Raw genomic sequence first — 27,975 nt, 5'->3', positions numbered from 1 at the left:
TAACCTATTTGGATCCCTGCGGAGAGCAGCACACTCCTGGTCATGATTATCCTTCACTTCTGGTGAATATATTTATTATATTATACCTCACATTCTCCATCTTTGCACTGGAAACATATTCTAATGCACTCCGATATTCTCAAATTATATTATTTCTATCGATAATGTAATTGCTATACCGATAAGATAGTGTTCTTCCCTTCTTTTTGTATGTGTCTGTTAAATATCCAAAACCATCTCACTAATCAGTGTGACAACTGATGTTCTGTGTTCTGGGCCCACTTAGTTATTTTGTTTAAATGGCATGCTCATAGCACAAGCTGCTTGCCTGAAGAAAGCAAAGCTTTCATTTACCATGTGCTAGTTTAAATGATATGTGTATATGTATTAAATGCTATAATTAATCAAAAAGGTCAGAAATAGAGGACAATATGCCTTTTTTTAAATTCAAACTTATTGAGGTGACAATTGTTAGCAAAGCTACATAAATTTAAGGTTTACAATTCTGTAATACACAACAGAATACTATTCTGCCATAAGAAAAGATGAAATAGTGCCATTTGTAACAACATGGATGGATCTTGAGATTATCATGCTAAGAGAAATAAGTCAGAAAGAAAAGGCACAGAGCCATATGATTTCACTGATATGTGGAAACTATGCCCTTTATAAAAGTTTATTGTTGCGGAACAAAAGAAAAAATAGTATAGATATTATGGGAAATGTGTAACAATGAAGCATAAAAATTCAAATTTCACTTTGAATTTTTCTTAGGATTTGTGTGTAGAACTTAAGTTCATTGCACCCACATCCATGTTGTACATTTAAATGCACTAGTTGGTAGACGCTTTGATTTTAAAATTCAAGATGAATAAGAGAATATCAAAGTGACTTTGAACTCAATTATATTTTGGTGGACTACTTACCCTTGGTCAGAGGTAGAACATTCCACTCTGTATTTTCATAACTACAGTGAAGAACATCCACTCAAGGCTGGCTCCTCCATGTCACTTGCTGCCTCTCACAGAGTCAACTCTGATGTTGCAAGTATTTGCACCAACAAGAAATCACATAGACATCACATACTTTAAACACACATAAGTACTGTATTAATCTAAAATAAAAATGACTGACAGTAAATAAAACTTAAGCAAAATTAAAAAGTGAAAAAAAAATTTATTTGAAAAACACTATTCATTCAATAGCAGTTTTAAGACTCCTCTGAATAATAACACCTTTTTTTTTTTTTCCAAATTAGTAATTCTTGATTATCCTGGGTGGTAAGCCAATGAAAAGAAGTCCGTGCTGTGGTAATGTTTCTGCATCAGAACTCAAATGTGGTGCAAGATTAAGTATAGTTTCACTAATTGTAATAAAGACAGCTAATTTTAAGATAAAATATGAGCTAACTTTTGCATTATTTCAAATAATGTTTTAATGTGTCCCTTATTTTGTGTTTTTATATTTGGAAATTCTCTGTATCTATACAACTATCAAGTTGTATATAACTGATATAAATTTTAGTTTCCAACATACTGGAAAACCATCTTCATTATACAAAGTTCATGTAGAAATTTAGAAATTTTGATGCCTTTAGTATATGACTATATTATATTTTACTAACATTCTTCTATGATATGCTATGATAATATTAATATAACTATCACTTATTGAGCATCTTGACACAGTCAATTCCTTACTAGGTAAACACATTATCTCAGCTAGTTAATTTGGAAAATTAAAAAATTGTACATGATAAAAATGGCTCCAAAAAATCACATGAAGAAAATTGAATTGACATAGCTTTGAATGCATGGTATATTATCCAACTCTTGTGTACTATCCAAGATCCAACAAGGTATATTCTAAAGTTATTAAATAAGCGTTTCTTATAGCAGATATTTCGCCTCAGCATGAATGAATACCAACAATATACCTCTCAATGGGTAGGTGTATCAATCACATAGAGTTCACTAACAATGATATAACTATGGAAAGGACATACTATAAGGCATACTACATGGAGATTGATGCAAATTAGAATATTCTGAAGTGACTATAAAAATATTTTATGTATATAGATACTGATAATTTCAGTAAAATTATAAAATTTTTCCACATTTTCTCTCCTTCCACCAGTTGCACACATACGGTATAAAATGGTATGTTACACCCTCAGACTTTGCAAAGTGGGAGTTATGTGTGTGCATCTCATTTTTTTACATATTCATGAAGAATATTAAGCTTTCATTGTCCAAGGACTTTGGAAAAGAGAAAGATAAATTTTTGATTTGTCCAATCTTCCCATGCAAAATGATGCTATTATTTTTAGTCTTCCTTTCAGTAGTTGAGTAAGAATTGCTTGGTGTTAAAGTTTCAGTTCAGCTGTAACCCTATAGAGGATAGAAATTTCTGTCATGAAGTTTGGAACTTGCTTATATGACAGACCTGGTTCTGTCCACATATTAACTGCCTTTATTACAGTCACTTTCTCAGGACTCCCCTATTTGATATCATAACCCTCATTGGTTCCATCCCTCTTCCTATCTTTAGTTTTCTTCTTAGCACTTATCAATATCTGACATAGTATATGTTTACAGAATATATTTACTGTCTCTCCCTAATCATTAGCATTAAGCTATAAGAGTGGGTGTTTTGTGTGTTTATGTTTAATTTCCTAGAATTGTGCCTGTCACATAGCAATTGCTTGATTAATATTTTAAAAGGCTCACAGCTCAAGTATGTGTATATCACTCCAGCATTTTTTTCTCCTACCTTTTTAAAAAATAAACCCTCCTGGATTATTCCCATCCATATACAACATATGCTACTCATATATTAAATTAATACACTCCCAAATAAAGTACGCCCTCCGCCCCACACACACACTTCTGATTTTACATTGGTCTACACCCACCTCCCTAATTCTCCACTCCACTGTTCAAAAAATTGTTTAGCACGTTTGTCTATTGTGTTATCTACAATTTCTTTCACTATCTTCCCTGCTAATACCCTAGTCAAACAGCTATTTTTGATATTCTAGATTACTCTAATAGTCTCTTAACTTCTCTATTTCAGACTCTCCTTCCCTACAGTCTAATCTCTTCACAGCAGCCAAAACAACCATGATATTCTCTTAAAAACAGAAGTCATGTAATGTCTCTACTAGGAAATTTCTAATGTTCTTTTACCTCACTCAACATAAAATGAAACTATCATCCTTTACATGACTGAAAAGGCCATACACATGTTGACCACCCAATTATCTCCATGTCTACTCCTTTCAAGGCTCATTGAGGAGCCAGGTCCCCTCCCGCCTCAGGGTACATTCATTTCCCTTTCCCTCTGTCAAGCTCGGTTTCACCTTATCCAGGGCTCTGCTAAAAAATATTACAACTGAAAGGCATCCACATCCTCAGTTTCCTAATTTTTCTTTTTAGATTCAGTGTCCTTTTTATACACTAAACAGATGAATGCTGATTTTTTTTCAACCTACAATAAATTTCACTGAATTGGAAAAATAAGATTTTCCCTGAAAACCCAATATAACACATATTTTGCTTCCCTAGCACATTGACTGATTTGTTTATGAAAACAGAACAAAATGTTTTCTCCCTTCCTCTCCCTGTCCCCCTTTCTTCCATCCACTGTCCAGTAGCCACGTTCTTCTTCTTCTCCTTCTTCTCCTTCTTCTCCTCTTCTTCTTCCTCCTCCTCCTCCTCTTCTTCTTCTTCTTTTTTTTACTTCTTCTTCTTCTTCTTCTCCTTCTTCTTCTCCTTCTTCTTCTTCTTTTTCTTCTTCTTCTTCTTCTTCTTCTTCTTCTTCTTCTTCTTCTTCTTCTTCTTCTTCTTCTTCTTCTTCTCCTTCTCCTCTTCTTCTTCTTCTTCTTCCTCCTCCTCCTCCTCCTCCCCTTCTTCTTCTTCTTCTTCTTCTTCTTCTTCTTCTTCTTCTTCTTCTTCTTCTTCTTCTTCTCCTTCTCCTCTTCTTCTTCCTCCTCCTCCTCCTCCTCCTCCTCCTCCTCCTCCTCCTCCTCCTCCTCTTCTTCTTCTTCTTCTTCTTCTTCTTCTTCTTCTTCTTCTTCTTCTTCTCTCTCTCTGTCTCTCTCTCTCTCTGTCTCTCTCTCTCTCTGTCTCTCTCTCTGCTCTTTCATAACAGGCAATCAATAAGTAATAATTAAATGAAAATGTTATCAAAGGATCTGTCTGTTAAATCTCTTTGAACAAATCAGAGAAACATAAATATACAACCCATAGACACTCAAATACATTGATTTGTGTTTCCAGAGATTGAGCATCTCCCTCCTTATCTACAGGCTCTCCTTGTTTATCCTTTGTGTTTTTGAAGACTGAATTGATACTTTGGGTTTGGTTTCCTTATGTTCTTTTATTCAGAGTTCCTTTTTCATCACTCTCTACTAATTTTACTCATACCTTTCTGGATAAAATTCTGAGTCTCCTTTTCAGATTCCTTTTCAGCTACTTGAAGAATGAACATCATAATTCCTCTTGGCATTGTTTCCTCTTCTAGTCAATGACTGTCGCGTCCAGCGCAACACGGGCAGTGAGAGAACAAGAAGGGGCGGCAAAGGGTTAAGAAAGAAACAGAAATCAAGAAAGTTTTGAAACAGGGGCAAGGGTCTCACAGCCTCAAAGGACTGAGAGCCCCAAATCGGGCCACCTTGTGGCTTTTATTGATGCACATACAAGGAAGTAGCATTGTTTTTTCTAGGGTCTGTGAGTCTCATACACCATACCAGAAAACTGGTTCAAACCAATCACCCTTGTCTGTCGAAAGTCCCATGATGTATAAATAATTATTGTTTGCACCTCCTCAGGGGACAAAACCTTTATGTTGAAAACTTACTGAGATGGAGAACTGATGTTATCACAGAACTAGAATTACTTCCCAAGCAGGTTGTGGGAAGGAATACAGCCACAGAGGCAGTAACTCTCCTTAGACGGGGGGAAGGTGGGGGGCTGTGCCCACCTCTATCAACCCCGTGAATTCTCCTGGTGGCCCCCACTAGACTGTGCCTGTCTTAGGTTGTTCCTTTTTTGAAGAATCTTACCCGTCCTTGGATAGCCAGACATCCTTTGGGGCCAAACAAGGAGATGGCATAAAGTTGAAGCAATGTCCCTGAGAGGAATAGTCTCACAGACTCTTCTTTCTTTATAGGGGTAGGTACGAGGGGACAGATAGGCATGCTGATGTGTGACAACAAGTGGCACTTAAAACAATATTCCTAGCCCAGAGTTCTCCTCTGACTCTAAATCACTGGATCCAACTGTCAAATATTTCAACTCAAATTTATCAAGTCTGCTTCAAAATTAAACAGACTTATAATCACAGCCCCCCCCCAATAAAAAACAAAACAAAAACTGATGCTTCTCCATTATTCAAAATCTCAATAAATAGAATCCATGTAAGAAAATTAGGAGCTACAAATCTTTCAATTTTAATTTTACCTTCTAACAGTATTTCAAGTATGTCTTGTTTTGACATAACATTTGTGGAACGTATTACTGCACGACCTCTAATTGGGACTTCCCACATCCTCTCCTTCTCTCTCTAAACCATCCTTCTGCAACTAGACTTGTTACCTTTTTCTTTCAATAAAGGCCCAGAACTGAAAATGGCCTATATTGCCTTACGTGATCAAGGTCCCGCTCGGAGGTGGAATCCCCACGAGGCAGCTTGTTCGCAGGTGATCATAGAGCATTGGCAGCAAAAATAATTTTTAAAATATTCTCATATTTCAAAAAATGCATCAACCTAGTCTCCTAAGAGAAAATTCAAACTTTGCTAATCTTTTTTTTTTTTTTTTAAATTTATGGATTGGTAGATTTTGTAATGGTATTTGAGAAAAATCAAATACTACAATATTTCCAAATCTTACGCCCTCTAAATATCTTAATCTAAATATACATATCCACTTTTATTTTCCTTTTCTCTCTTTCCACCCACACTAGCTTTTTTCTTCATTACTAAATATCATGCATGCAACATTTACCATAGACCTACAATGCTGTTATTCTCTTTGTCCAAATCCTTTCTCCTCCTTGCCTTCCTTTGATTTATTAGCTTGTAAATTATTTCAATCATCAGTTCTTAGGTAGAGTCATTTCCTTAAGTCACTTTTTTTCTGATCTCCAAAGACTGATTCAATTTCCCCCCTAAATACTCTCGTGATGCACAGCATATACTGGATCTGTAGTTGTGCAATTATTTGTTTATTAATTTGATTAATCTTAATTTCTCCTATTAGATTGTAAACCCCATGAAATCTTATCACATAGCTGTCACTCTGTATTTGCTACACAAATGAATGACCCTTACTGTAAAGAGATAATGAACTTGACATCTATTTCTCCAGTTCTTTTAAACTTTTAAGGTTAACTATTGAGTTAATTAAACCTTTCTTTGTCCTCTGTCAATATGTTAACACAGGTAATGCTCTGCCTCCTTGAACACAGCTGAATTCTCTAGGGCATAATTTATTCCTGCTCTGCCAGCTGAATTACGGATTCTATGACCTTCTCTTTCCCCTAGGGATTTGGACATTTATTTAGTCATTTATGGTTATTTAAGTGTCACATTATATTATTCTCTATATTTGCCCCATAGGACACTGCCAAAGATACCTCAGGATCACGTTACTAAAGGAATGGGAGCAGCATTTACAAAAGCACAAGAAACACAAATGAAAAGCACATTACCAAAATGTAATTTCTACTATAAAACAAAATGACCTCTAAAACCAGATTTGTCTTAGTGAATATATATTTTGATTGAAACAAAAGAAAGCACCTCATTTAAAAAATAGAGAAAACTAATATGTATTTGACCTTCTAATATATATCACACCATTATGAAAGCATCAATAAAATTAATCATAGAATATAAAAATGGCATATAAAACAATTGGAAAATATAATAAAATCTAACAAAAATATGTTCATAAACCTTGGCACTTTTATTTCAGATTAGCCAGATGGCTTAAATTATTCTTAATATTAAAAAAATGAATTTAATAATATGCACAGGATACTTAACTAAATTTGTTTCTGGTCATTGCTAAAATGTGTATGTTTACTAATAACATATCAATGTAATATGGTAATTCCTGAAATAAACTAAGGCAATCCCTTATATGCAATATTTTAAGGATTAATTTTTAAGAATTTCTCTTCATAGGGGTCAGCTTTAGGAATATTCTTTGTGAAAATAGGTGCCAAGATAGCTTCCCAGGAAACTCACAAGGCCTCAGAGGGCTCTCACCAATCATCTAGTGCACCTCATCATGTTAAAAATAAAAGAGGGCTACCTTGAGAAGTTAAAAGGTCACATAGTCCCTGGTCAGTGTTCTCTAATGCCGCAGAGGAAATGAATGGGTGTGGGATAGCAGTAATGAGAGCTAGCACTGCCTGACTCACTCTTGTAGTTTTATAATTCAGTAGAGCAGAGAGAGTTGAAACCAGCCAGCTCTGATTTCTCACTTCATCTAAGTATGATGTTAGTTCCCACCAAAATGGCAAATAATAATGGTAAATCATATATATATGATGCATATATATATATATATATATATATATATATATATATGTGATTTTAAAAACCTTCCATGTTTAGTTACACTTCAGTTTGAATAAAAAAGACAACTGCAGGGGCGTTCGGGTTCAGATAGCTCAGTTGGTTAGAGCACGAGCTCAATAAGAAGGTTGCTGGTTCAATTCCTGCATGGGATGGTGGGCTGCGCCCCCTGCAAACTAAAGATTGAAAACAGCGACTGGACTTGGAGCTGAGCTGCGCCCTCCACAACTAGATTGAAGGACAATGACTTGGAGCTGATGAGCCCTGGAGAAACACACTGTTTCCTAATATTCCCCAATAAAAATTTTAAGAAAAGAACACAACTCTGTTATTTGCAAATTTACAGAATTGCTGTATATGCTAGTGAATAATTAATTACTTTATGTAAATAAAGTAATTACTAATAACCATCTTTTGTATTTTATTTTAGCCAATGTATATTGAATCTATACTAAGGGCCACCCTGAGGGAAAAAAAAAAAATTATAACTATGACCTTGTGGTATGGACCTGACCTATATCACTATCCCAAATTTTGCAGGAGAAATGAGGCTGCTAAAAATTAATCTGGCAAAAGTCACACTGCTAGCAAGCAGCATAAATAATAGAGAAACACAGAATATCTTAAGTTATTATAATGTTCTTTGTATTATACAGTAAGTCATCATCAAAATATATTTTTTTAAAAATTCCTACCAAAATTGTTGGAGGCAATCTCTAAATGACCCACAATAATCCCATCCACTTGATATTACCCCCTTTGTTATCTGCTCCTCTTGAGTATGGGATAGATGTATTGACTCTCGTATAATGACTAGAATACAGCTGAAGAAATGAAATAGCACCTCAGAAATTAGGTTATAAAAAGACTGTAGCTTCCATTTTTGTGCCCATCCCCCACTCACTCTTAGAACAGCCCATTCACTCTTAGAACAGCCAGCTGCTTTGGTGTGACGTCCTCTGTAGAGAGGCTAATGTGGCAGGTTTCTGAGAGAAACTGGCCAAAAGTGAGACACTGAGGTTCTGAGTTCTACAGCCTGAGGTTTGCGCTACAGGATTGATGCTCGTGATGCACTAAATCCTTTCACTCCACATGATGTTTGAAGCAGATCATGCCCTGGTAGGACTTCAGAGAGAGGAGACAAACTGACAGCTTGATTGACATTATGAGACCCTGAGCTAGGGGCATCCTGCTAAGCCACATCGACATCCCTGACCTACAGAAACGAAGAGATAATATTTGTTACTGATGTCATTAAGTTTTAGAACAATTAATTAAGCATCAATAGAAAACTATGCAAGAAATTAACTGCATTCCATATAAATTTCTTAAAATAAATGTATGAGTGTATATAAACTATAAAATATTTTAATTACTTCTAAAATATTATCAAGTAAAATATACTGTTGCCTTACAGCTGCCAAGCCGTTTGTTCCCCGTGCTCTTCCCAGGATTTCACAAGGGAGTGCCTCAGCAAACTGAGGTCCGATGGAGAGATATCGGAAAACCTTCTTTGCGGGGAAGTCTCAGCAAACTGAGACCAGATGGAATTATATCGGTCCCTCCCCTTCAATGGATTCCTTGGAGATGTGCGTGTGTGAAGGCAAAGTACAAGCTGGAACACAATGGGAACTTCGGAAAGACAGCCAGCAGGCTACTAACTCACAGATTTTGAGATTAACAATCTTTTACCTCTTTAGAAGTTTACCAATAAAAACTATGCGTTGGCCCGGAGCAAGTCCTTGAGGCTGCAGCCCCTTGGCCCCACTTGCACTCTATTCATGGTTACTGTCTTTTCTTAACCCTGCGCCACCCTTCTCCCTCCCCAAAACCCTTGTTGTGTGGGACGCGACAATGTACCTATTTGTAATTTTTAAAAATATCAAAGGAGTGACATTGCTATGATCTTTACAGATGTTAGAGGATTATCAATTATATATACCTCAGTCAGAGTGACAAAGTCTGGAAGAGCAAGTATAAAGAGGTTTAAATCTTCTAGCATTCAAAAAACAAAAATTGTTTCTTACTAATAAAGACCTTATTTCATAGCCTAATAATAATGCATTATTAGTGCAACAAGCCATCTGACTTGTCATTCTTTCTTACAACAAAGGTGAAAAAAATAAATAAGACAAGAATAAGGTGGAAATAAATTCTCATACTCTCATAAATATAAAAATGGTCATGAGATTTTGTTCCCAAACATATGGTAGACAAGATCAGAGAAACCTATCCATTAAAGACATTTTGAAAGACTGAGCTGGATGCAATGTAAGGGGATTTTTGAAGGCCAGATTCCTTGGGGATAAGCAAATCTTGAAGCCAGCATCTGTCCTAGGGACAAGAGCCCATTCTTGTCCTAGTGCCTAGCATAAAGTTGTGTCCCAATTGTAAATATTTCACTGAAATGATGACCTCTGAAACTATCCCAGGGGAGATAAACATCTGTGCTAGTATGCAATATTCAGGCATTCAACAATTATGGAAAGGAACAATGCTTACAACGACAGTGGCCTAGCTTAGTAAGTAGCATTGATGACCCACAGAAGGATAATAAAAAAACAAGTGTGAGAGACAGAGAAGTGTAAGAGATAAAGGGCCATTTGACAGAGTACCTAGAGGCAGGTATCTCCTGCTGTGGAAGAGGTGTTGCAGCTGAGCAGCAGACTCAGAATCTGGTAGTTATAGCTACAGATCTCCAGAGACTCCAGCCAAGGCAGTCTATTATGCAAACACCCGTGTTCTGATGGGCAAAACCTAGTATCCTAAAATCTGTAATGGATATATTAAATATATTCTGCAAGATAAGCAGATCTATCAGAGGATTGTGTTCCAAAGGAGAGCTCAGAGGACATGTCATCCTCCAACGCCATCAGAGATGGGCTGGTCAAAGGCACGCCAGTAGCACTATAAAGCACATCTCTTCTACAGGCTAGAGATGATAATAGAAGTGGTCACAGACCTGGTTACATTAATATCCATGGAGGCGTGGGACCTCAAAGTAGTAGAGGCCAAATTTTGATACAGAACCTCTAGAAAACAATTACTCTAACAATCTGCAAGGTTCAAGGAGCAGCCAAGGGGCCCTGACCTGCAAGAAATTGCAGAGACTGCTAGTGCATCATGAAGCCGAGTGGTACAGTTTACAAAGGTGCTGGAGAATATCTATAACCAGAAAAAGAGTAAGGATTGAGGTATTAAGGGTGGTTGCTGCCTCCCAAATCATGATCTCTTTCACAGTTCCTAGATATTAGCCAATTTTTAGGTCCAGAATCCATGGACTGAGAAGGTGGTGAAGTTCCTAGGAGAAAGCACCCTGCAACATTCAGCAGATATATACTTTAATGATTCCCTCAGTTCTTTCTCTAAAGACATACAGACATTGCTGGAGTGACTGAACACTGGGTAAGAGATAATACTCAGAATTTTCAAAGGATTGAGCTGGTATTACTATCCATAGAATCAAAGTGTCTTCACAACTGTCCTTCTCTATTAAAATTAAAGTTAAGGAGAAAAAGTGTTAAAGAAGCTTGGTGTTAAAACTTAGCTCACAGAGGGGTGGCCGGTTGGCTCAGTGGTTGGAGCACAGTGCTCATAACACCAAGGTCTCCTGTTGTATTCCCACATGGGCCAGTGAGCTGCACCCTCCAGAACTAGATTGAAAATGACAACTTGACTTGGAGCTGATGGGTCCTGGAAAAACATGCTGTTCCCCAACACTCCCCAAATAAAAAGAAAAACAAACAAAAAACTTAGCTCACATCACGTCTATAGACCCACTTATTGGTCATGTCTCCAATCCCAAAGTATAGTTTTATTTGATATACTCAGAGAAATCTCCATATTGGGTTGTTGGCCAATGGGATAAGGACTATCATATATGGAGAAGGCCAAGAGGAAAACTCTGAAACTGCCCCAACCCTTGGCTAAAGTAGTAAATTAAAAACACTACTGCATTCCCAAAGGGATGGTGGAGATTAACCACCATTAAAGACCTAAAGTGTGTAAGGGTGACGGTTCCTTATATCTCTATCATTTCCATCTCCAGTTTAGTCCCTGCAGAAATTACAGAGATAGTGGGGGATGACTGTAGAATATCACAGATTCCCTCAGTTGATGCTAGACTGACAGATGAGTTATCATTGCTAGAATACATGTCATGTAATACCCTGTTTCCCCGAAAATAAGACCTAGCCGTACAATCAGCTCTAATGCATATTTTGGAGCAAAAATTAATATAAGACCTGGTATTATAGTATATTACATATTATATGACCTGGTCTTATATCATAGTAAAATAAGACCAGGTCTTATATTATTTTTTGTTCCAAAAGATGCATTAGAGCTGATTGTCCAGCTAGGTCTTATTTCCGAGGAAACATGGTAATTAATTTGGCAAATGCATAATTTTTAGATTCCAATTAGAAAGAGTTTGCATCCACATGGGTGAAAAACATTCACTTCCAGGTTTGCCTCAAGGCCATGTTAAATCTATCACCCTCTGTCACGATGCAGTCTGAAGAGATGTTCATGGCCTGGGCATCTTACTGAATATCACCCTAATCAATTACATAGTAATTGGTGACATCATGGTGATTAGACAAGACAAACTAGAGGTGGCTAATATGTTAGAAGCCTTGGGAAAACACATGTGCTCAAGAGGGTGGGAGGTAAATCCTATGAAAAGTCAGGGATATATGCTTTTATTTTAGTTTGTAGACATCCAATAGTCAAGGGTGTGCTAGCACATTTCTTGCAAAGTCAAAGACAAATTGCTGCATATTTCATCCCCTACCACAAAGAAGCACAGCAAGTGCTAGGTCTCTTTGGGTTACATCTTGGATAATGAATTTGACTGATACACTGGATGGTTGGTGGAAGACGGCCAGCACTCAATGGGGCCTCATCAGGAAAGATTTCTACAGCAGGTCCGCATTTCAGTGCAAGCATCCCTGCCACATGGGCTATAGAAACTGCAAGTCTATGACATTGGAGATATCAGTGGTAGCAAAAACTGCAAGGTGAAGCATGAAAACATGCTCCAGTGGGAGAATCATACACAGATTCTTGGGTGTCCCCATTAAAAAATTATGTACTTTTGGATAAACATATACTCCATGTTATGTGGCCCTGGTGAATTCAGAATGCTTGAGCATAGAGTACCACGTGGAAAGTTTGCAGAACTGCCTATCATGAACTGGCTCTATTGCTCACACCAAGCCATAGAATAGGATGGGCTCAGAAACAATCCATTATGAAATGAAAATGGTTCTCCCAGAAAGCATGAGTAGGAACAGAGGGTATAAGTAAGCTAGCTGCATTAACAGGTAGCCCAGATCCCATGTTCCAGTGATAGAGAAAGCCTGAAGTGCGTTCAAGAAAAAATTGGGATAAAAGTGAGGCCATGGTTCACGAGAGATAGGTCCATGCAAAGTAAAAATTAGTTGGTGTATGATATAACATAGAGTGGGATGGAAGTGTCTTACACATACAGGTGCCGGATAAAAATTCATTTGAATTTGATCTGAACTCTAATACTCACTTACTCAGGTTAAGTGGAAGAAAATAGCCATAGATATAATGCAGAACCAGCTGTTGGAAAATGGTTGCAGTAATAGTTAAAAAGAATGCATTTTATCTAGAAAGTGAAGATGAGTAGCTAGAAATCTCATTATGTTTCATTATTTCATTAGAGACTGTCATCTCCTTCTTTGATATTTCATTCCACCAATATTGAATTATCAATATTTAATGATTTCCATTTAATATATTTTATCACAGAAAATTTCATCTAGGGTTTCTACCCTTCCCTTATTTTAGTGATGTAAAGTATACAATTATACTAGAAAGCAATGCTATAGCAAAAATATATACTCAAATTGGAATATATAAACCATAATGCTATAAAACGTTTTTCTCATGCTCACAGCTTTTCATGTCCTTTAAAAGAATAGCTGTTCATACAGCCGTTTCATGCATTTGCCCCTTTTTTATCTTCCTCATTGGCGGTTACAGGGAATATGTTTGTCCATTTTATATTGTCAGTTAGGTTACTAAATCTCTCCCCACATGGCCGATTTGGCATCACATGAAATGTTACACAAGGTCAAAAGGTAAGCCTACAACCAATAAGCATCAGGAAAAGCTGTTGAACTCTACGGTCTCAAATCATGTGGTACATACACATTTATAGATGACCTAGACAAAGGGATTCCAGTTGCTTCTGAAAAGGGGGAGGGGAGGTAGATATTTGAATGTAAGGGATATCATGAGGAGTAAAAGAAATATTGCTTTAAAAATATCGATCACACTCTAGGCTTATGATAGTTCTGGGAGTCTATAGTCAGATTAAATAGCCAACATTCAATTTCCGAAGGAAGAATCCTCAGTGAATAGTTTCTTGTCTCATTATCATTGTCTATATATGACCTGTATATTTTTATGTACTACATTTGTAATAGAATACATAGACTGGACTGGAGTGAATATTATTTAATAACTAGTGGTCTCAATCGTGTGTATGTCTAAGAGTCTTTTTGTCATTGAAACCACTAGATAGGTATTAATCAAAGAATGGCAGAATTTGTGAAGCAAAAAGATATAGTACAGACAGTTTAGTTTCAGATCTTCATTTCACAGAGAAAAATACCAGAGTCCAAATAATTTAAGGGAGCTGTACTGGATAGAGAGCATGTATAATCTAAATCTCAGTTCAGTGGTATTTATTGTCTGGCAGTGACATCCTAACTGAGAGCTGAAAAATCTGTTATTGTATGTTCTCATAAACTAGACCACCTAGAATATCACCATGTTAGACGAAAAATAATTTTATATTGAAACGCAGAGTTAACATTGTTCATTTGTGGTTGCTGCAGGTATTTGAGGACCTCCCTTCATTTTGAAATTTTCCCACATTGTGAGTTTTGCACTGCCAAGATCTATGCCTCCCTCACCACGAATGCAGACGCGTGGCCTAGGACTAATCCACAGTCATTCGTAAAAGACCTGAATGTCAAAATGAGCAAAGCAAAGAGTTAGTCATGTTTACCAGAATTTACCATCTGTCAAATACACTGTTGAAAGCACCAGTTTTCTAAGGGGTGAAGGTTGCACAACCCCTGATATAAAATGTCAAGTGCCATTCCAGTGGCAAAGATGACAGTGTTTTCTTACAGAGAAACTTTGAGGTTGTGATTGAGAGTTGTTGCTAGTTTTCTGCCTCTCAGGCCTTTTTGGGTTTCCATGAGGTATCCGACGTCACTTAATTCTTTTCTCTGCTTCTTTGCTTTTGGTGACTAAGATCAATGGGCTGTATATTGAGTATTGTTTTTTGAATTTCTACTATAAGATAACTGTGACACATACTATGGAGAATAAAATATGTAAAGACAGTTCACAGCTCTTGGGAGCATATGCAGTGATAAAAATACTAGCAACTAGGTAGATCATATCAAAGGTTGAAATTATTGCAGAAAAAAAATGTCTTTAGATTTTAGAGAAGGGAGGTTATATTAACATTAGTGGTGGTGATTAGTGTGCGGCTTATAGTTCTCTGAAATTATCATGTAAAGTACAGACTCCCAGGTCCACTGCCAGAGATCATAATATTACAGCTGTATTTGAGTCTCAAGAATTTTCATTTCTATTAAGACTCCAGCTGATATTGATTAAGCTGGTACCCTAACTCCACCTGTTAAAAAACAATACACAGGTTAAAAAATGGGCAAAGGAACTCAATATACCTTTTTCAAAACAAGATATATAAATGCAAATCAAAATTGCAATGATATATCAACTCACACCTGTCAGAATAGCTATCATCAAGAAGACAAGAGATAATAAAGTGCTGGCGAGCATGTGGAGAAAAGAGAACCCTTGTACACTATTAGTGTGAATGTGAATTGGTTCAGCTGCTATGGAAAACAATATGGAGATTCCTCAAAAAATTAAAAATAGATCTACCTTATGATCCAGAAATTCCAGAAAGGAAATAAAAACAAGATATCGAAGAGACATATGCACTCCCATGTTTATTGCAGCATTATTCAATAGCCAAGCTGTGGAAGCAACCTAAGTGTCCATCAATGGATGAATGAATAAAGAAGTAGCACATATACACAACGGAATAGTATTCAGCCATGAGAAAGAAGGAAATCTTGCCAGTTGCAATGTGGATGGACCTTGAGGGCACTATGCTAAGTGAGATAAGTCAGACAGAGAAAGAAAAATGTATCACTTATATGTGGAATCTAAAAAATTAAAGCCGGTGAAAACAGAGTAAAGTGGTGGGTACCAGGGGCTAGAAAGTGGGGAAATAAGACAGATGTTTTTTAAGGGTACAAAATTGCAACTAGCAGTAAATCAGTTCTAGAGCTCTAATGCAAAATATATTGAATATAGATAATAATATTGTTTTATAATATTCAAAATTGCTAAGAGACTAGATCTTAATTATTCTAAATATAAAAGACATGATAATTACATGATATAGTAGAAGTGATATCTGTCCCTACAATGACAATTACATCACAACACATAAATGTATCAAATCAACATGTTGTACACCTCAGATTAACACAATGCTGTATGTTAAATATATTCCAATAAAAAATTTATATGACAAAGAAAATTTAAATAAAATAAATACAAAACAATAGAAGGTCGGAAAAAATTTTAGGAAGAACATAATCCCTAGAAGTCATGCTTCTCAATTTTTTCCAATTTTTCTTTGATGATCATGAGCTTTATAGACACCTTTGTTTTCTCTCTCTAAATGTTGCCTTATTTATAGTTTCCAACTATGACATAGTATTATTCCAAATAATACTGCATATGTCATGGAAACTTGGGAAGGTCTTAGAGCCAGGTTTTGTAAAATTAAAGAATAACCAGAATCCCAGAGGATGGACTCAAAACAGTCTAGGCAATATCATGTTCATAAAACAACAATGTCATCTCTATTTTTACATTTCTCTTTGCCTAACAATGCTAGCTTATATTCTAGTTACCTTTCACTAGGTCAGTCAGTATAGGCCATGTTACAGAGAAATAATACAACAACCCTAAAATGTCAATGTCTTAATTTTCTTAAAGACTTATTCCTCACTCACGCTTGAGGTCAAGTGCCAGCTACATGATGACACTGATGTGGATGAATGTCATCCTTACTCTACGAGTGATACTGGTGGGGCAGCTACTGTGTGAAGTGGCAGAGATAATAAGCAGCAAAACATGTCCTGGTTCTAAAATTTTCTACCCATAATTTTTGTTTTGTTATTTTGTTCATAAGGTAAGTAAGTCACATGGCTGCTCAAACTTCACCTGGGCAAGAAAATGGAATCTTACCAAGTACTCAGAAGAAAAGAGAGTTGGCATATTTGTGAATAGCCTATCAAATGGACAATTGCAAAAGCCTCCTAATTGATCTTTCTGACTGTTCCAAGTTTCTCCTCCAGAATCCAATCTATAGGCAGTGGCCAGATTAATCTACTTAAAGTATGACTTTGACTGCTTTGTTTTTTCCCGGAAAACATCAAACTTCCCTCCTGTATACTTAATAAAATGTAATATCTCTGAGATCCCACACTGCGGCTTCTCATCATCTCTAATCTAATGCCTAAGAATTTTCATACATGAACCCTGTGGTCCAAGCATTTGTATTACTGAACATTCCTCAAATTTGGTTTTTCTTTTCTTACTCCATTTCTTCACTTACGCTGTCTGGAAACCTGAATTCAGGCTTACTTACATTCATTAAATGGTGATTATATGTCAGATAAATTTTTTTGTACCGTAATTATTTTGTTCTCATATCTACTTACCAAAGTACTAGCAAGTCTTGAATCTTCATTTTAAAAGATACCTCCTTGGAGAAGACTTCCCTGATGGTCCCAATTAATTGAGATCTTTAGCTGTTTATGACCCCTAAAGTTTTGGATAAAACTTCATTTTAACATAGCATATACTCTGCCTTTTATTATAAATACCTGACACCTATCTAATCTTCAGATGAAAAATACAAACTTATCTGGTTTAAGAATTGAACTGCTTTTAAGTCATCGTCTGTTCAGCATTGTGTAAATAATGGTATTTATTAAATAAATCTTGATTTACCTTGTTGAATAAATATACATAACAACACCTGGACATCAACCAATGACATATTTCAAATTGGAAATTATTATTTAAATTTTATCATTTGAGGATTCTTTAAGGCATAGTTACAGGGTTAACATTAACATTTTCCCAGTATAATCAAATGCATAAGCTAGTAAATATAATTCTGAGTAGAAATACACACACATATACATAATAGCTCTAACAATGTCTAATTTTCATTTTTATTCAGGTTTTTTGAGTTCATTGGGGACAATATAGAACTCAGGATATATTTCACCTACCTCCTCCAAGTTTGGTAAGTAGGACTCTCTTTTGCAGTCCATCTGAAAAATTCTTCATTTGTGTTTCAAAATAGTCATCAGCGGCACTAACAATAAAAGGAAAAGATAGGGCAGTCAGCTACCAGATGGGAAATTGTTTCAACTCAGCGTCACATTTATTCATAATATTCAGGTTATCACATAAAGCAAAAATGGCCACGGGGGATGTTATTTTACTGCCTATAAGAAACTCTTCTGTTTTTTTGAGGATTATATTTTTCCCTTGCTGTATTTTAGGCATACTTTACCACTTAACAGGCTTTCTGTAACTCATTTAAAGTACTTGCCTTTCTCCCTTTTCAGGCACCTATTATTGAGGTTATTACTGCTAACAGCAGTCAGATTAATATATAATTCTCATGTGTGTAATATAACAAATGAGATAGACTCATAGTTTGAGGGTCATGCTGTTCCAGAATTGATAGTGTGATTTATATTTTCTCCCTAAAGTGTGATATCTATATTTACAGAAGGAACATTATTCAGTTTTTATTGAATAAAGCAGTTCTCTTCTCAAGGATACTTGGATGACATCTCAGACCTCATGTGAAATTTTATATTCTCTTAAGAAATAGCATTGTATCTTGATATATGATTTTTCACGTTATCCTAAAACAAAGTGAATTAATAATGACTTGTTTTATATCATATAGATAAGCTTATCATATACAGAAACAATGTTTTGATGATAGACCCAAATAACCAAATTATGCCATCTCTAGCAGTATCCACCATGGGTAAGCAACATTCATTACCAAGCCAAGAACAGCTGTGCTAAAATCAGAGCTGTCGCTATGCTTACAGAGGAGATAAAACAGGGAGAAACAGCAAGGGATGTGAAACATTCACACACGCACACACCCTCCTTTTCTTTCTTTAACCACACTGAATCTGTCTTGTACTTGTACACTGGACATGGTTGTTGGGGTTAGGGGTGGCCACATGTTCCAAACAGTCCTGATTTGTTTAAATTGGAATGGAGAAAAAATACGTAGATCCTCTCTGGGGTTGGAAAATATAAGATAGAACATGTGATAGTTCCCCGTGTTTCCCACCATGTTAACTAAGCCAGTTAGCTGTGAGCAAGAATGAAACCCACAAACAAAGAGAAGCAAAGGGAAGAAACAGGTAAATTTTTTACAGCATCTGAGTTGTTGGATCCCGTTGCTTTCTAGGCTCACCTGTACCCTATCCTTCACATAGTTTCTTTGTAAACTATTCTGTAGATTAAATAAGCTAATAAATTTCCTTTTGTCAAGCTAGTTATGTAAAGACCATTACTCACAAGAAAGAGCTTTTGCACAAGATCAAAAAATAGTGAGACTTGAGGAAGCTGGATGGCACTGGGAGTTGAACAAGTAGCACTGCATTTGCACTGATGCTAAAAGCCAACTGGACAAGATGGACTATAATGAGCAATACAGTAGAAAGAAAGGATAATGGAATTGTTTGGGTTACTGTTTAATGATGCTCTCCCTCTCTTTGAGGGTAAATTATTGATCCCTAGCCTATGCCTTTAACCAATGTAATGTGAGTGGATATGTTGTGACCACAGATTTTGACTTTTCCTCTTTCATTCCTTAGATCCATGATGAAAAGTTTATGCTCTATTTATCCTACTTCTCCATGAATAAAGTGGGAACAAGTGCTGCAGATTGAAATCAACCTACAGCTGATGCAGAGCTACCCCAACCAAAACACAGACCATTAGTGAGAAAAATAAATACTGGTTGTAAGCTACTGAGTTTGGGGCTCGTTGGTTACACAGCACCTATTCTGGTAATAGGTAACTAATAAACATGAGTAATTAGTCATAGAAATTACAGGCAAAGCAAGAGTATGAATGAGTAAGAAGACAACAGGAGGTGAAATGAAAAAGAAAGTGAACAAGGGAAACAAGAAAGAATTGCAAATAAATAAAAATGAGGTGAGCTGAAATATGAGAAATAGTGAAGAAGAAAAGATGAAGGTTCAGGAAGTAAATACCAGTGGGCTGACACTTATAAGATTGAAGAAGCAGACATATTACAATATACAGGAATGAGAGAAAGTGTAGGGTATGTAGTAAAGATAACAAGATTATTTAAATAGGTGAGAGAATGGGAGTCAGGGTGGTGCTTGGAGAAAAAGAGCATGCAGTCGACCGGCTAAAAGCACATTAGAAATAGCATATACTAGATACAGAAGTGAAGGAATGTGGGAAGCATATGACATGTAAGAGAAAAACAAGAAAGGGAAAATTAGAACAGACTCTTACAAATGAGTTTGATTGCAATTACCTGATTCTTCTTACTTGTTAGAATTTTGATCAATAAAATTATCTTCAACTCACCTACAATGAATACCTTGAGTGTTTTCAGAAAATTTTCTACTCAAATAAAATAGGCTAAACAATAATAGAATGTGCAGACTTTATTGAGAACACTCAAGACAATGGCATTGATGGTTTAATGATTATGTAAACTTGAGTGAAATTTTCAAAAATTCATCTCGCAAATGAGATTTCCTCTACTGAAGGTGTTTTTCTATTAAATTAGGAAAGAATTCAGGGAGGAAGAGAGAAGGACAGAAAGGGAAGAAGGAAGGGAAAGAAACCAAGTTCATACTGGTCTTTGGTCAAAGAGCATTTTGTTGACTCATAAATCATATAAATCAAAGTCACTTTATATTGGTTTGCAAAGTCCTGATATATTAGACTCATCTCTGCAAATAGAGAAGTAAAGCTGATACTATTTAGTTCTCCTATTTTCTGCCTGGGTCTTTAAAGGAAATATCTAATAAGAAATTATTAAGTGCCTAATCCTTATAGGATGGTTTTGAGGAAAGAAATCTGTGAAAAGTTGCTCCCATTTGGATGGACAGGAATGCAAGTATGCATATAAAAGTGTTAAATGATAGTGATTTTTAATCCAGAGCACAAAATCAGACTCCTGAACATATGTCATAGTCCCTCTGAATGCATGAGGGTCTAAGCAAATTTCAATTATCTTGCCTTTCACAGGATGAAAAGAATGGGACCTAGATAGTTGAACCAGAATGTAGGGAAACCTAATGACATCACACTATATATTACAGCTATCTCAAAAGGAATCATGCCCCCCAATAGAAGACTGCTAGGGTAAGTCTAGGGAAATGGCTATTTTTGTCTATGTATCCACTACCTAGGCTACATTTCTTAGTGAAATTTGTTAAAAAGTGCTTCAGTCAAGAAAACCATGTAGATGGTTTAAGAGAATTCAAAGAGCATATAAATTGTGCATTTTTTTAAAAATTATGTGATATAGCAATCATATTTCCAAATTCATTAGGAAAATAATTGAATATTTTGAACATATTAGGGTATTTTATATAAAAGAGTTTAACATATTGACACTGTAAAGATGTTTTTTTCTCTACTCACTGGTAATTTGATAGATATTACATTAAAATTTTTTTCTAAAAAATCTCGAGTAAAATTCAAAGATTTTCATTGAAAATTGTGGAACATCTACTTGAATATTAGATACATTTTCCTTTTAAAAATAGTATAAATTGGAACTTTGTTTTCTTAAAAATGTATATATTTCAGAAGAAAGTATAGCCATCACCGTGCCTAACATTGTGATTAAATATTTCGCAAACATATGGCATGATATGTTTGTCAGTCCTGTATATAGAGATTAGCCACAAATAATTAAACTTATTGCATACAATTCAAGTAGCATTCAGAGTATTACTATCTAAATATATAATAAAAACAAATCAGAAGAAATTCAAAATCGGTTTAGTGTACGACTTATGCTTAGTGAGCACACAACAAATACTTTAAAAATTGCTATCAGATAATGTTGCACATAGTGAAAAAGTGTATTGATGTATTTATAAAGATAATAAAATTCCAAAGCAGAATAAATAAACCCTCATTCAAACAGTGATCGGAACATAGAAATATTAGCTAATCCCAATTCTGTTTAAAATAATATAAAACACCTCATTGGTTAAGTGAAATAAAAAAAAAACACACACTTATCTGATTGAAAAGTAAAATCTTCAAATTAAAAAGAAAAAATCATTGAAATGCTTTTGATTTATTGCCCACAGCACCTACTGTTAGCACATATTTTGATAACTGTGACTAATTGCTGGTATTTTGTATTTGTACAGTAAGAGGTGTATGCATGAGTCAAAGCCTTGATTGACATCAGAATGCAAATGCATTGGGACATTTCTTCTGGGTCAGCAGATATCTAATTTCTTAATGAATTAAAGTGCTTACAGTGAAAATAACCCTAACATAAAACAGATTCTGATATATGTTTCAGACAACAATAATTAAAATGTAGGAGAGAAGATGTGTTTGTACAGCTTGTCACGTTGATTTGGCCCCTACTTGTGTTGATGTGCATTTGAGTCAGAGAGAGAGAGAGAGAGAGAGAGAGAGAGAGAGAGGCTTAAAAGTTAAAACTGAGTGACCTCTTCCCACATAACAAGCTTTAACATGTCATGTCTATAAAACAGCAATACTATGTGATCAATACAGGAAAATATAGGACAATTGGGTTGCCAGGGACACTAATATGAGTCAGTGCTGTGGGCCACAGATGTTAATGCTGCTATAGAGATAGTGAAATATTCAGTGCTCGCAGGGGGATCAAGGTGACCCCTATGGCATTTAGCAGAGAAATGTTATGCTGAGAGCAGGAGTGAGCACCACCGCAAAACTGAAAATCCTGAATATCACAGCCGTCACTGGGGATGTGAGGACTTGTTTCTGATCATTCAGGAGGCATTCGGGATGAGTAGATATGAGTGGGAGGGACCTTGAAGAGGAATGAGTCAGTAACTATGATGGGCCTGAGATTTTACACTATTTCTAGCTAACGAGCTAGTCATTGTGTTCATTTGACCAGGAGAGATGGACACTACCAGCTTCAAGCTTACTTGATTCTTTGACCTGGGATAGTTATATCAATTATTATCCAAACCAAGACACCTTTGAGAGTGAAAAGGATGATACTATAATTATGCTAAGTCAAGAGGTATAAACCAGGTGGGACATTTCTTGGAAATCTGCAAAGTATGTTTACCCTATATTATAGTACTATAGTAAAGGAAGAGAAACCCTCTCTTCTACCACCCTTACTTAGATCAACATTTTGTGAAGCTTGTAATGGGTTAATGTGGATTGTGTGCATATCCTGGGGACAATGATCCTGGCAAACAGAATGGAGTGTCATGATTAGGCTGTCTGTTTTCCTCTTTCTCTCCTTTTCTAACACTATGCCTTTCTCACAGCATTTGACCTCCTTCTAATTAAGAAGACCAACTGCCCCTTATGTCCTAGTTTGTTAAAACCTGTTCCTGGCTCTGTCTTTGAAGGACTGTGGTAGATTTTTATGCTTAGAGAAGAAAATGGATGATATATACCCCCTCGTGGAAGAACATAATAAGTTATTATTATGAAAGACCTTCCTACAAGCAGTAAATGTAAGCAGGAATGAAAGGGATGAAAATGTCTGAGTACTCTATTCTGTCACACACACACACACACACACACACAAACACACATTTGTATTTGGTCTCTTGAGTTCAAACCTTAGTTTGAAATGATTTTATCAGGATGATTTATTTGTATGGATACAGCCAAAAATAAGCATTGATTCTCAAATGATTAACTTTCTAGAAGTCAAAATAATGGATTAAACAAATATACTAACTGAAATAGAGGTTGGTAATATTAGCATTTTGTTAAAGATAAATGAGAGTTGTGATCATAATAATTTATCAATTGCTACCTTCATCCAAAGTAGTAATTAGGTCACTGCAAACACATTTTCATACAATTTGCTTACACATACACATTTTTTCTGCTCTTATTTTTATTATTAAGCAAAAGTTTCTTGTTCAAAGAGCAAACAGTTACCAACCTGCTGTCTAAGAAGGAAAGATACATGCCAGCAAAACTGGAGATCAAGTTGGCCTATAACATTCTGAACATTTTAAGAGTCTGCTATTACAAAACAAAATATATCTATACTACGACAAAATAATTTATTTACTTTCAAAATATTTGGGAAGATCTCTGTTGGTAGAAATAAATATCCTATGAACCTGAATTAGGAAATAGTCTTTCCTCTTCTATTTAATGGAACATTTTGTCAAGAATTGGTATTAATTCTTCATAAGTTTGGCAGAAGTCACATCTGGTCCTGGCTGCTTTGTGTGTATGTATGTGTGAAATGTTTTGGATTACTTTAAATCAAATTTTTACTTGTTATAGGTCTACAATATTTAAAACAATTTCTTCGTGGGTAAAATTCAGTTTGTGCCTTCCTAGAAATTTATCCAATTCATCTAAGTTATCCAATCTGTTGGCATATAATCCATCATAGTATTCCCTCAATTTTTAAAAAAATCTCTGTAAGGTTGCTAGTAATATCCACTCTTTCATTCTATATTTTTGTAATCTCATTGTCTTTCTTTTTTGCTTGGTCAGTCCAGCTAATGGTTTCTCAGTTTTTTAAAATCTTTTTAAGATCTAATTTTTGGTGTTTTGATTTTTTTTCTATTATTTTTCTATTATTTAATTTGTTCCTCTTTAATGTTTATTATTTTCTTCTGCTTGCTTTGGATTTACTTTGCTCTTCTACTTATAGTTTTTTTTTTTTTTTAAGATAAAAGGTTAAGTTACTAATTTGAGATCTTCTTTTACAACACAGGTATTTATAGCTATAAATTTCCTTCTGAGCATTGTTTTAACTGAATTTTCACTAGTGTTGATATGATGTGTTTTTCTTTAGATACATCTCAAAGTATGTTTTTAATTTCTATTTTGAGCTCTTCTTTGACCCATTGGTTATTTAAGTGTGTTGTTTAATTACAAAAAGTGTGAAACTCTCAAATGTCCTTCTGTTATTGATATCTAGATTCATTGTATTGTGGTCTGAGAATAAACTTTATATGAGTTCAATCCTTTTAAATTTATTAATATTTGTTTTATGATCTAACATATGATCTTTATTAAGAATATTTCATGTAGACTGGAGGCACCTTTAGCAATGGGGCATTAGCCCCTGCCCCCACTGCCATCTTTCTTGGACAACTTGCAAGAGCATACAGATAATAGGTAGTCAGCAACTGACATTGCTGTGCTGTGAGCTTTTATCTGAGTAGCTCCAGACTCAGTACTGGCACCAAATCTGAATCTACATTAACCTGGTGAAAACTACTCTACCCTGGTGATGCCCTAAGACTCCACCTCACTCAACTTATGTACTGTCCAAGGCTCTTTCAGTGGCTGAGTCTTATGGGCAGCTGGCAGGAGGCAGCAGGCCTCAGAGTGCCCTAGATCTTTTGCTGAGCTGTCCCAGGCCTGGTACTGGTGACAGTGGCCTCAGCTCACAGTGTAGTTTCCCCCGTGTGCCTCCAAGTATAGCACAGGCAGTGACTAACTGCAGATTACTCTGTAGCTCTACCTGGTAGCCCCAGAGGTGGTAACAGGCAGTGACTGACCCTGGCATGCACGAAAACCCTCCCAAGAGGTCCCAGAACCAACACTCCCAGAGACCTACTTCAGACCACAATGGAGCACCACCTGATTAGTCCCACAAGCGGTACACCCAAACCGTAGTCTCCACAGGTACCAGAGCCTACTGAAGCAAATCTCACTCCAAGGAGTCAGCCCCTGCACAGCAAATCCTAAGCTGTGGTCATGGCCAGTCCTCACAGCCAGTCAGTCTCAGAGTCAATCCCATCCACTGACATGCAAACAGCAATCAAGGCTCAACTACAAGAGGAGAGCAAAAGCAGACACACCCAAAGGCACATGCAAGGGACACTCCTGGAGCACCTGGCACAGGTGGTCAGGGAGAATATGCCACTGGGTCTCACAGGACACCTACTATATAAGGCCACCTGGCCAACTCTGGGAGACGTAGCAGATCTACATAATACATAGAAACAAACACAGAGAGACAACCCAAATGAGGAAACAAGGAAATATGTCCCAATAAAAGAACAGGAAAAAACTCCAGAAAGGAACTAAACAAAATGGAGGCAGGAAACCTACAAAATACAGATTTTAAAATAATGGTTATAAAAATACTCAAGGGACTTAGTAAGAACTTCAACAAAGAGATAGGAAGCATAAAAAAGGGACAGAGAAACCATAAAAAAGAACCAGTCAGAAAGGATGAATACAAAAACTAAAATGAAGTATATACTAGAAGGAATCAACAGCATATTAGATGAAGCAGAACATCAACTCAGATATTTGGAAGACAAGGTAGCAAAAACCACTGAATTGGAATAGCAAAAAGAAACGAGAATTAAAAAAATGAGGACAACTTAAGGGACCTCTGGGACAACATCAAGCATAACAACATACGCGTCATAGAGGTATGAGAAAGAGAAGAGAAAGAGTGAGGAATTGAAAATGTATTAGAAGAAATAATGACAGAAAACTTCCCTTACCTGATGAAGGAAATAGACATATAAGTCCAGGAAGTGCAGAGAGTCCCAAAGAAGATGAACCCAAATAGGCTCACACCAAGATACATCATAATTAAAATGCCAAAACTTGAGACATCATCAAAATGGCGGCATGAGGTGAGCCTCTGTAAAGCTTCCCTGGAATTTAAAACTAAACAACAAAAACTCCACAAAGGACTCCCTGCACAGCAGACAGGCAAGACGAAGAAGCCCACTACTGAATTCACCTAAAGGTGGGCGAATCCTACGAGCTGGGGAGGAGGAAGGGAGAAGTGCGGAGACAGAGCCACGTGGGCGCAGGACGCAAACCTAGCTCAGTGCTCTGAGCTTGCTGCATCCCAGAACTACCGCAGCTGCAGGAGAGGGAAGAACTTGGGCTGCTAGGGCTCTGCTTATGGCCCGCAGGGCTGAGGGGGCAGCAATTAACATGGCTGAACCCAACGCTCACGGCAGAGACCTTGGAGAAAAGACTGAGGGAAGAAGGCTGAAAACGATGGTTTAAGCCCTCACTGCTGAGCAGAGAACGGAAGCCTTAGGTACTGAGACTAGCCGTACCCTCCCTCCCTTCCCAGAGCTCGCCCTGCCCCCACCAGTCCGGTGCTGGAGGTGGAACAGCGGCAGTGTCAGATCAGAAGAGCAGAATATTTGCTGTTCTGAGAAATGTGGACCACAGACACAAATTCACAGCCCAACTAGTTCTGGCAAAGGGGAGGGAGCTGTGGAAACAGGAATGGCTGTGATGGTGGTCCCCGCCATTGCTCTGGGCCACCTCTCACAACTCACCCTGCCCCTGGCCCCACCTATCTGGGCGGATCTCTGCAGGAGTAAACAGAGCTGCTGAAACATATGGGCTCTGAATCTCGTGCAGGAAGAGCTTTGGAACATCAGAAGCTCTCCGCATACCCACACGGACACTGTGCCCTGTGACCCAGGCGACCTATTAAAAGAGGAGAAGCCCATCTCCCAGGGAATCACTCCACTGTGTGAGAAGCTGGATTAGTGCAGAGAAATCATAGCACTACCGTGTGAGAGAGAAAAAGGCTGCAGTTGGAGAGAAAATAATACATTCTACCAACAAGTACTGGAAAACAAAAGAAAGACCTCTTCCTATCAACCTGTTGCAGAAGCCACTCCTGTAGATGTCTAGGAAGAGAAATAATAAATCAGTAATTGCCATGAATAACCTAGGCAACAACACAGCTCAGAAAGAAAGTGAAAAGTCTCCAGAAAAGGAACTTAAAGATATGGAAATATGTGACTTAAATGACAGAGAATTCAAGATCGCAGTTCTGAAAAAACTCAACGAGATGCAAGAAAACACAGCAAGGCAGTTTAATGAACTCAGAAACACAATCAAAGAACAACATAAGCATTTTACGAAGGAGATTGAAATTTTAAAAAAGAACCAAATAGAATTTCTGGAGATTAAGAACTCAATAGAAGAAATTAAGAATGAAATAACCAGCTTGTAGAGTTG

Source organism: Rhinolophus sinicus, chromosome 7 (genome assembly GCF_057876585.1).
Source record: "Rhinolophus sinicus isolate RSI-liver-muscle chromosome 7, RSI-T2T, whole genome shotgun sequence".
Classification (NCBI taxonomy): Eukaryota; Metazoa; Chordata; class Mammalia; order Chiroptera; family Rhinolophidae; genus Rhinolophus; species Rhinolophus sinicus.
This window is presented reverse-complemented; position numbering follows the sequence as displayed.